This window comes from Brienomyrus brachyistius, chromosome 19 (assembly GCF_023856365.1).
Source record: "Brienomyrus brachyistius isolate T26 chromosome 19, BBRACH_0.4, whole genome shotgun sequence".
In the NCBI taxonomy this organism is placed as follows: domain Eukaryota; kingdom Metazoa; phylum Chordata; class Actinopteri; order Osteoglossiformes; family Mormyridae; genus Brienomyrus; species Brienomyrus brachyistius.
The window spans coordinates 8,997,218-9,007,142 of NC_064551.1; the positions used below are offsets into that span (position 1 = coordinate 8,997,218).

At 41.8% G+C, this 9,925-nt stretch overlaps 1 long non-coding RNA gene across 2 annotated transcripts; it reads left to right on the top strand.

The window, feature by feature from the left end:
• Positions 1-288: 288 nt before the first annotated feature.
• LOC125714505 (uncharacterized) lies at positions 289-6,218 on the top strand. Of its 2 annotated transcripts, XR_007383765.1 has the most exons (3): positions 289-651; positions 2,789-5,340; positions 5,436-6,218. It is a non-coding gene; the product is annotated as an uncharacterized LOC125714505 (long non-coding RNA). The 2 variants fall into 2 exon arrangements; XR_007383764.1 differs by having other exon boundaries at positions 2,789-6,218.
• Positions 6,219-9,925: the final 3,707 nt, after the last annotated feature.

Below are 9,925 nucleotides of genomic sequence, written 5' to 3' on the forward strand. Positions count from 1 at the left end.
ACAGGCGCAGGCCGGAATGCGGAGGGAAATGCTGCAAAGTTCATGAACTGTGCATTTGTCCAGGGAGAGTGAGATTGATTTCGGGCTGAGGGTGTAGAGTAAGCAATCTCACTCTGTAGGCTTTTACTGACTGGAGAGAAACAACAGATGTTAAAAGACCGTGCCTTCCTGGTTAAGCTATCTAGTGGTTAAGCTATGGAATGGAAGCTGCTTTGTATGTGTTTTTTATAGCAACCCTTCAGATAACTGTGCCCTGTTCCATCTGCACTGAGCTCTGCAGACATGCATTCACTGACACCCAGTGACTCCCAGATAGGCTGATAGGCAAGACTCTGTGTTCCTCATTCCCTACCCGTCATGGGAGGAAAACGGTTGTTCCTGCCAGTGATGTTTACATCTAGACAGGGTCACCTCGGTATATGTAGCCATGAGCCCAAAAACAAGGCTCTTGGGAGCCATAAAAAAAAACGAAAGCTCCTTGCGAGATCTGAAAACAGGATTCTTTGAACATCCTGACATAGCCTCATCAGAGCAGGAAAAAACAAGGCTAATTACACTATAAAAACACAGGATGCTCAAACCAGGCAACAAGACTGGATACTTTGACTATCTAAGCACAGATTACTTACCGAGGAGGTGCAACAGATCTGGGTAAGTGACTTCTTTGTGTGTGACTGGGTGGGGGGAGGGGGGGGGACCTCTATTATAATCGGAATAGCAAATGAAGTACAATGATGAGAAAAAGTGGGAAAAGTGTAAGACAAATGATTCAGTCACTAAGAAAATCAGGCATTCATGATAAATCAAGCTAGAAAGTAAGTCTGATTTGTTGACTACTTCTACCGCGCAGGATAAATGATTCAGTCACCAAGAAAATCAGGCCTTCATAATAAAACAAATTGAAAAGTAAGTTGATTTGTTGACTACCACTAACATAAATTCATCATTTGATCACAAATCGGCAAGCATTCTCTGCGTCAGTGGATTAACCCGAGCATGAACCTCTCCCAGCACTCAGATTAGAAACATAATTCCCAGTAGCTAGCTTGTGGTAAACAGGTGATGATGTAATGTCAAACACTGCAGTGACATAATTACATTTTTGCGAAGATTACTGGCTGTCATCATCTGCCACAGCAGCTTCCAGGAGATACACAGGGGAGAAAACTGGCCAAATATCCTGAAAAATGCTTAAGCATAGCGTTTTACTCCTCGGGCAAACAATCTATTATTAAAACATAGCGTATAATGTCAAAACACATTTTTTCATTGGATTTTTTTCCCATTGGATATTTTGATTTCTTCTTTACTTTCTCTGCTGTCTCCTTGGTTACACCTCGGGAGTTTGCCCGAGAAGCTAATCTACTTGAAACAAGTAACTAATTGGTTCTCCTTCCTGTTCTGGAGCACCTTTAAGGGGGGCATTGCACAGTAAGCTTGGATATTGGCCCTGTGAAGTAGCATTACCGAGTAGCATCCTTGCGGGAAATCTTTTGGGTGATGTCATCTCTGTTTTCAGCCTGACTGTGGTGACTCAGTCCTTGCTGCCACTGCATAAAAACTTGGCTTTCGATAACTTCAACTAGTCCAGCTATTGGACTCTGAGAACTGCCTTCAGGCTTCAAACCATTCTAGCCAACAATTACCGAAAAGCCCGAAAAGTGAACCCAAGAATATGGAACACGTTCTACAGCAAGATGTGTGAGATGTGTATCTGGTGGGAGTGGTTAGCAATTGAAGCGCTTATCTCCACCAGATGAAACTTATGGGGGAAGATAACAGACAGTGGTGAGTCAGTTAAAGCATGCTTCTCTCAGAAAAGGGAATTGACTCAGTATGACATCTTCAATAGCTGACAAACCGTGAGTCACTCGAGGTGTGAGACTTCACAGAGACACAGCGGTAATGTCTTCTGTCAGCCATAGTGCTGGCTCTCATTGGGTAGGAACCTGCTTCTTCGCTATGTCAAACTTCATCTCGAGGAGAAGTGAACTGTTAATTGATATGTTATGAAACAAAATTCAAACTGAACTTTGACAATTACAGACTGATTTAGTGGTATGCTGATCTTCTTCACAAAGTATTCTATAGCATAGAAATGTGTTCTTCAACAACTAATCTGCATTTGTATAAAGAAAACTCACCAGTTAATAAAACTGAATAAAACTTTATACTAAAGGGAATCAAAAGTGTACAAACATGCCTAATATTTGAAACATGAGTTCAGTGAACTGTGTTGTTGGAGAATAATCGGTATATAAAGACACAATGTTATTTATAATACTGTATATATATATATATAGATATATATCCATCCATTTTCCAAACCACTTATCCTACTGGGTTGCGGGGGGTCCGGAGTCTATCCCGGTAGGAACCCAGGACGGGGGGCCAGCCCATCGCAGGGCACACTCACACATGCAATCCTACGGGTAATTTAGCAACTCCAATTAGCCTCAGCATGTTTTTGGACTGTGGGGGGAAACCGGAGTACCCGGAGGAAACCCCACGACGACATGGGGAGAACATGCAAACTCCAAACACACGAACCCGGGTCCCAGAGGTGTGAGGCAACAGTGCTAACCACTGCACCACCATGCCACCATATATATATAAAGAGCTCAGGTTAACAATACATACTTCTGTGCTTATTGTTAATCTGAGCTCTTTATTCATCTTTGTACAGCACTTCATTGTGCTTCATAAATAAATTTTACTTACATACTTACTTAGAGTGCCCTCATTTTATCTCCAATGTAAACCTCATGCTGTCACTTTTATTTTACAGCGACTGGGTTTTGGCTGCCATTAGCCACATCAGTCCCCCATGGCAGCCCTGACATTGACAAGGGCTCTGGATACAGGAGACTCGATGTTGTGGATTCTGCATGCTGTCACCAGTCACAGGTGTGTACAGAGAGTGATTTCAGAGCTTCGGGCCAGAGGGAAGTGGGGCTCTTAAATTGCTTGGTTTCCATATAGATGCAACACAGAGTAAAAAACTGTAGAGCAGGTTTGGCTGTACGATACACTAAATACCACTGCCTGTTCTATAGGCTGTTCCAACTAGACTTATAGCATACTATACAGTATTAGTGTGATGCTCTTGCGTGACAGATAGAAAGGTGTGTATTCTTCTGATGTGCATTACTTTATATTATTTATAAGTTACTTAGGGGGTGACATGGTGGCAAGAGTGGTTAGCACTCTTGCCTCACACCTCTGGGACCTGGGTTCGAGTCTCCACCTGGATCACATGTGTGTGGAGTTTGCATGTTCTCCCCATGTCGTCGTGGGGTTTCCTCCAGGTACTCCGGTTTCCCCCCACAGTCCAAAAACATGCTAAGGCTAATTGGAGTTGCTAAATTGTCCATAGCTGTGTGTGTGTGTGTGTGTGTGTGTGTGTGCCCTGCGATGGGCTGGCCCCCCATCCTGGGTTGTTCCCTGCCTCGTGCCCATTGCTTCCGGGATAGGCTCCGGGCCCCGACCCAGTAGGAAAAACGGTTTGGAAAATGGATGGATGGATAAGTTACTTGGACTTATTTGTAAGGTATCCCGTTATGATTCTGTGACATGATCAGTCACTAGGTTTAGATAATTTGGACCAGCTTAATAAAAATCACTTTTGAGGACTTTTATTGTTACAGAAGTGCCAAAAGAAAGCAAGAAAACCACAGAGCCTTGGGAGGCACAACTGATTGTAGAAGGCATTGGAGCTTTTCCTATGGGCATTAAAAAAGAAAAGCTTTTTTTTCGTTATTTTCAGTTGCATTAAATACCACAATCTCATTTTAGTTGATTTTTTTTCTAACTATCCCATTGTCACGATCCGTCGTGATCGCTGGGTGAAAGCGGGCAGGCGATGCGAGCAGAAAGCAGGCAGGCACCCAGAATACGGAGAAACTGGGGATTTATTCAGGTATGGGACAGGCAGGACAAAACAGTAGCTCGAACATCGACAAACATCAATGACGGACAAGAAACTAAGGTAAGACACGGACTGAAATAGACGAGACTGGGCGAAAATAAGTGGACACAGCTGGGCAAGATCTGGGAAGCCACGTGGATAATCAGGGGGCGTGGCACACACGAGGATCGTACGAGCCGGGCATGACACCCATCTATAATTTTTTTTTTTTTAACAAAGCTTCATGTTAGAAGACTGGGGAAGTGCGAGACCTTTAGTTTTAAGAAAAGCAAGTTACCAACCGAGAACCTAATAATGAATAAGCAACAGCTGAGGTTTGTCCCTCTGAAATAAGACTCACTGGAAGCTGACGTCGACGATATTTACGCTACGTTTATAATGGTTAATTTTTAATTAAAAGTACAATTTTCAACACTCAGTCATTTTTTCTATTTTGTGTTCCAGAAAAAAGGAGAGTGTACATGTTGAGAGAGATTTTTTTTTGAAGTGTGGATCAAGAATAAAAAAAAAAGAAATCTGTCTCTATTAAGACCCCAGAAACGAACGGAGTATTTTAGAATGTGCTTACACAGCTAAGATGGTTATGTAATCAACATTCCTAGTTGTTTTTCATACATATTTTAATTTTTTTTTGTTTTTTTTTTTCTTGACTTTTAATTTTTCATTTTTAATTGTGTCTGTTGGGGAATATGTTTTGCAGAAGTGGTTTATGATGATATATTTTTGGCTTTTTTTTCGTTTTTTTTATACACCCATTGTTTTCCTGCAAGTCGGTGAAAGAAAAAAAAAACTATGAACTATAAATCTAAAGTCTCTGGACCCCACATGGCTTACAATAGTCATTCCCATAGAATATCTATAATTTAATCTCACCTACAATCAATACCTGTTATTTGGTAAGATGGATGAGTTAGAGTAGGTAAGACTATCAACCAGACTCAATGTCTGCTCTACATCAATTCACAAATTATGAAAATGAGACATGCTCTCGATATTAACCTGTGAATTACTTTCGTGCTGATTAGCATTACTTAAGGCTAAATGGGAGCACATGCTAAAAGCAGGTAGAAGGATACCATTGTTAGAATCCAGAGCCCAGCTGTTTGAAGTCCTTGTATTAAAAGAGATCAAGGTTGGAGACATGTCTTTAAAAGCCCACTTGCCATTTGAAGCAGATAATTTTTATGTTATTATTACTGATATTAATTGAATGCTTACAGATGAATGCTGACTTGTCAGAAATGTTGGCCTCAAGCTAATCATGGCAATGAATTTGATCGCTTTGCCATGTCATAAGTACTGGATCCTCCAATGGTCCTCGGCCCAGCTGATGAAGAGGAGTCACCTTGGATTAACAGCACAGCTAACGCGTACATTTCACTCTCCATCAGCCCCATGCATAACAGATCCTGGTAAGTTCTTCTTGATCTTTTTTGGACCAAAAGATGGGGCTCATGAAATGCTGTCATCTGTTCTTCCTCTGTGAGTTTCTGTCAATGTCACACAGGGGGAAAAGGTAACGCTGTCTGACAAGCATCACCTTTGCTCTGGCATCCTATGACCAGATGGGTAGAAGTCTGCGTGACATCTCCCATTTGTGAAGTGGCTGTGCTGGAAAACTGTCCCCTGCCTGCACAGCCCCACCTGGTGTTAGCCTTTGGTACTGCAAGCTGTACTTCCCATCGTTCACCTTCCTGGCTCGTTGACTGGCAGATGGTGACCCACAGAAAGACACGTTGAAATCCATTTCACACATGCATGCTAAAATCGCAGCATTGTTCTTTTTTTCTGATGATTGCCTGCCTGAAACAGTAATTCCTCCCGGTCGGTGTCCCTCACCGCTGCAACCTCCCCCATGAGGTCTAACTTTACAGTTATTATGAGTGTCACCTGTTCTTTCCTGAAGTTACGCGTGGTCTCCCACAAGCTGACGACACAGCGGGACGGTATTTTCAGCTTTCGCTGTCTTGCTCGCTGTCTCTCTGCGTTTTCCGCATCTTCATGCTGTCAGTGACTCATAATTTTGATACTGTTTAGTCATTCTTCCACCATTTTTATTCCTTATTCAGTTTTAATATTATTTTCTTAATGCTTTTTGTTCATTTGATAGTTTGTCATAATTCTTTTGTTCTTTTCCAGTTTTTTTTTTTTGTTATTTTGTTGTAATTATTACACAATAAACATATCCACACATGACCACACTCTCCTACAAACACACCGATTCACACAAACCTGTACACATACGTAGATGTGTATTTACTCTTGTCAAATAAATTAATAGCTAATGTGACATTTGCTGTTTTGTTTTTGTGTTAGAGAGGTGATAATCTTGTCTGAAGGTGATAAAACCCAACTACTGCCCAGCTTGGGAACATTTTTCTGATGCTAGCATTTTCTAACAAACTAACTGTAATAATTTCCTGAAAATGTCTTTGCACTCTGTGAACACTGCTGGCCTGCGGCTTCATGGGAATGACACGGGGGAGAGCAGAGTCAGTCTACGGTGCAGTTTTAATATTTACCACCCTTGCCTGGAGAAGGTACCACGGCTTTGAAAATTCCGATAAGGTAATCTGATAATACTGTGTCAGGGCGTTATTAAACTGTTAACCTTTTGCATGTTGTGAGACACTTTCATGGTGGACAACATAAAGCATTGGAGGCAGAGCTTAAGATCGATGGAAACAGAGCCTGGAAGAAAATCTGCATATTCCGATGAGTTGGGTTGATGGTAAAAGCGACAGACAGCACGTAAGGCAATATGTTAGCTCCTTTTTGTGGTTGTATAGAAGCATACCTCTCCAAGACAGAATTTTGAACCTTTAAATCCAAGACCACACACTCACCCCTTCTGGCTTGCCTTTTATCTCCTGTGCCAAACAAGTATCAAGTTCAAGGCCTCGGTGTATGGAAAATCGCACTTTTGCTTTTGGGTCTTAGTCCCATGGTGTTCAAATGACAGTAACTGCAGAGCCAAGCTCATAGAGAACAGCCTGAATCCACTCCATTGCCTCGTAGCTGACAAACACATCTGTAGAACATGACATCATTATATTCGCCAAGTGAAAAATTACACTCTCTTTCAAAGCCACATGAATTGTCTGTGAATTTTATATTCTCCCTCGCCTGACCGATAAGTAGATGTTTTATTGAATCTCTACAGGCCTATAGACCTTTTAAAATCAGATGCAGAAAAGTTACCCGCTTCAGGCACCTCGCAGTCTCCCCGTCAGACTGCTGTCGCCATGACACCACCAAGGTCGGGGGATGGGTGTCTCCGTGATTCGAGTCCTTTGGTTCAGCAAGGTAAAAAAAAAAGCTACCTTCGGAATGTCAGCTCATTCACCAGATCAGCAGATTCTATAGAGCTTCCACGATGCCTCTGCTTTCCTCTGAATGCATAATAAGGCAGGAAGTATGTTATTGTGTAAATAATCAGAGCACTTATCTATGCACAGCATCTGTGGCTAAAGACACTGTAAAATACGCTTTGCAAAATTAAATAAAATGTGTTTCATTTGGAAAAAAAAAATCATTGTCATATATGATCCAACTCAAAAAATGGCATTAAACTACTATAAAATTTTGGATAATTACAGATAAAATACAAGCAAACAGATATCAAACATTACACTTAATATGAGGCACCCTGAAAAGCAACAAAAGGTCGTATGTTAAAAAGCACCAAAGGTGGCCAATGCATTTAAATGATAGAGAAAGAATACATTTATTTTCTGTGTGACTTTGTACATTACATGGATAAAAATATTTGGACACCTTGCCATTAATTACACCTTCAAGGACATCCCATTCTAAATCCATAGGCATCAGTATGGAGTTGGTTCCCCCCTTTGCAGCTATAACAGCTGCCACTCTTCTGCGAAGGCTTTCCACAAGATTTTGGAGGGTGTCTGTGGGATTTTTTGCTCATTCATCCAGAAGAGCATTTGTGAGGTCAGGCACTGATATTGTACTTTAAGGCCTGGCTCGGGATGTCTGTTCTAGTTCATCCCAAAGGGGTTTGATGGAGTTGAGGTCAGGGCTCACTATGGGCCAATCAAGTTCATCCACACCAAACTCACCCAACCATGTCTTTGTAGACCTTGCTTTGTGCACTGGGGCACAGTCATGCTGAAACAGGAAAGACCCTTCCTTCCCCAAACAGTTCCCAAAAAATTGGAAGTATAAAATTGTCCAAAATGTCTTGGTTAGCTGAAGCATTAAGAGTTACCTTCACTGGAACTAAGGGGCCAAGCCCCAGAAAAACAATCCCATACCATTATCCCTCCTCCACCAAACTTTACAGTTGGCACAATACAGTCAGGCAGGTAATGTTCTCCTGGCATCTGCCAAACCTAGACTCATCTACCAGACTGCCAGACAAAGTAGAGTGATTTGTCATTCCACAGAACGTGTTTCCATTACTCCAGAGTCCAGTGACAGTGCGCTTTACACCACTGCATCCGACAGTTGGCATTGCACTTGATGATGTAAGGCTTCGATGCAGCTGCTCGGCCATGGAAGCCTTTCCATGAAGCTCCTGGTGCACAGTTTGTGATATCTGTACTTAATGTTTACCATCTATTGGATTTTCTTTGGATTTTGGAATTGAATTGTACTACACAATCATATACTAAACTAGATTTATGTTTTTTCTTAATAATATACCAGGCTAAATGTATTAATTAGTATTAGTAAAGCATTATTCATACACTGCAGAATCCATTCTATTTCTCCTCTGGTCCATCTGTCAATTGTGGCACAATTCACAAAAATGCAAAATAAATAAAATACATAAAAAATAACAAGAGTAACAAAACAGAGCATAAACTAGTACTCAGACGTTTTTACAAAAAAAAAAAAAGTGTTATACGAATCCCTTTTGTTACCAGCGGAGCTGTTAACATGTTCTATTGATTTCATTATAGTGTGGTGCTAATCTCATGTTAGCCTAAAGCAAACTTTAATGCCAGCAACCTCACAGTGGTAACAATGAAAAAAAAAAGTTCTTTGTCAAAAAAAGGAGATTTGCTAAAAACAGACCAATAAACTTAAAAACAAAACCAGGCCATTGTGCAGAATGGAACAAACAGTTATGGTACCAGGACCAGGACCAGGACCAGTAGCAAGAGCAGGAGCAGGAGCAGGTGCAGGAGCACATGACACAAGAGACTGTATGTTAACATCATTCAGAAAGCAGGATGTTTGTTAATCGAGTATTTAGATTATCAGGAGTCCGGTAGATGCTGTTTCGGGCAAAGTACCCCGATTTCCACCTCTGGTATGGGAAGCCTGCTGAGTTTGCTTCAGTGTTAACATTAAACTGTCAGCCAGATGTCATCCAGAGACAAACAGCCAGACCAGTTGGAACCAGCTTCTCTCTTGGGCTAAGTACCATCCACACCTTGTTACACTTAACACCTTCTCATTGTGTCCTAGTTTATCGCTCTATTCCCATGGAAGATGGAGGTCAGCAACATCCCAGCTGTTGACAAGTGGTTCGGAAGGAGAGGCCAAGTGTGGAGGAAGGCTCACATCCAACTCCAGCAGGCTGTTGGAACCCAAAAATGTTCTGACAACCACTACTGGCCCATCCCCTTATTCCATCCCAGACAAGGAGTCTGGCTTTCTACTTATCTGGCTGCATCTCCCTTCCAAAAACCTCCATCCCAGGTTCGTCCCCTTAAATCAGCAGACTCATTAATTCTGTCCCCTTGAGCTCATTCTTCTTCTACCTTTTTGTGGTAAAGCCACTGTATTGCAGTCCCAGGATAAGCGGTTAGCACAGGGGTGGAAGATACTGATGGACCTACTTATTCCATCCTCCCTCCTATAGGTGCAATTTGGTACCCGCTGTACTCAGATAGCTGTGGTCCGGATAAGTTTACCCAGACTATCCCACTAGAGCTGCGTGGGGGAGGGTATGTTTACAGTAAATTTCTACTTAGTAGATCTTCTGACATACAGCCAGCAGTCATCCATGATTTCGACCCAGTA